Source organism: Helianthus annuus, chromosome 15 (genome assembly GCF_002127325.2).
Source record: "Helianthus annuus cultivar XRQ/B chromosome 15, HanXRQr2.0-SUNRISE, whole genome shotgun sequence".
Lineage (NCBI taxonomy): Eukaryota > Viridiplantae > Streptophyta > Magnoliopsida > Asterales > Asteraceae > Helianthus > Helianthus annuus.
The window spans coordinates 52,107,240-52,109,182 of record NC_035447.2 but is presented as its reverse complement, the minus strand read 5'-3'; positions in this window follow the sequence as shown (position 1 = coordinate 52,109,182).

Genomic DNA, 1,943 nt, shown 5'->3' with positions numbered 1-1,943 from the left:
AACTGAAAGGGGGAAACATGAATGAGCGTGGGTTTATACTTTATAGGACTGAAACGTGTTAATAAAACACGTGTGTATACCCTGAGATTAACACGTGGAGGCAGTGTTCATAAAAAAAGTTCAGAGCAAAAAGAAAATAAACAGGATTCGAACCTGGACATTTATATTCACATAGGAAGCCATAAACCACTATGCCAGAAGACCAAACATGAAACTATAGCGTGGAAAACATTTTTAAAGCAAACCCGCAAGGAAAAAAATCAAAAAAAAAAATACCAAACCAGCCCACCAAGGGCTGGTTACTGTTCAAAACTACTGTTCAAAACAATCGAAATTTAATATAAGGATAATAAGGGTTTATTTTGTAAATATAAAATGTTATTTTTATTATTATATACTATACCAACTTTTAAGTAAATACACAAACAATAGGGTTAGGATCAAACACAAAGGATAAAATAAATAAGAAGGGTAAGAAGGTTTCTAGTTCATTGATCTTAGATTTGGAGGGTTGGGATTAGCTGTAGGGAAAAGAAGATAATAGAAGGGCATAAAGGGAATCCTATATTTATGGATTTTCTTTCTCCACATGCAAGGCACATGTCAATTCCCCCATCGATTTAAAACGTCCATAACTTTTTCATACGACATTTTTTTAAAACAAAATTCACCATAATAACAAGCGTTTTTTATCTTTAATATGAGTACCATATTATCATATAAAAAAAATAAAAAAAATTCATTTTACTGGGTTTTTTTCGCATTGTGTTAAAGGTTCGGTTCATTGTGCCTTTTAACTGGGTTTTGGTCATTACGTTTTAGTAGAGTTTCTATACATTGTGTTATTATCAAAACCATAACACAATGTTAATTTGGGTTCTATCCATTGCGTTTTTATAAGAACCTATAACATAATATATGACACAATGAAGATGGTGTTATATCCGGGTTTTCTATAAATTGTGTTATTAGTTCAGGTCATTGTGTTTAATATGTTTTCTATTGTGTTTTAATAATTTGTTTAATTTTTTTTAATATCTTGTTCATTTTGTTTTAGTTTGTTGTGTATTGTGTTTTTAGTTTGTTTTCTATTGTGTTTTCACTGCTCTACATTGTCTCTTTTATCTACTGTCATTAATTGTGTCTTTTATCTGTTGTCATCAATTGTGTTTTTATTTAGTCTGATATTTATTGTGTTATATGTTATCGCCATTGTGTTATACGTTATGGTCATTGTGTTTTAGTATGTTGTCCATTGTATCTTTATCTGTTTGTCATTGATTGTGTTTTTGATCTACTTTACATTGTGTTTTACATCATGTCCATTGTGTAATATATAACAGGGTTTTTGATTTTTTTTTTGAAAAATATAACAATATGGTACTCATATTAAAGATAAAAAACACTCGATTTTATGGTATAATTTAAAAAAAAACAAAAGATGTATAAAAAAGTTACGGTCGTTTAAAAATTAGGGGGGGAATAGCATGTGACTTGCATGTGCATATTCGCTTTCTTCTTATAGACAAAATTACCCTTTCCATTTAATTCCTCCTAGGACACTTGTCACTCTCTAGTGGCTTCTTACCCTTCTTATTTTTAAATCCTTTGCATTATAACTCAACCCACAATTATAGAGTAATAAATGTGATAGAATGGAAAATTATTTTACATTTATTTATTTTTTTTCTGATTTGTTAATTATGGAAGTGGGAAATATAAAAAGATAGATTTTAAAACAGTTTTACTTGGTTTGTTAGTATACTAGGTTTAAGCCCCCATGCGGGGCGGGGCGTAAAACCGTGCTACTAACGTCCTGGGCGTGGTAGAACGATGCTAAAAAGCAAGCCAACAACGACCAAAATCGGGTAAAAGCAAAAGAAACATACGAATTTATGGCACCTAGTAACTCACATGACGTAAAATGTAAACGGACTTACATT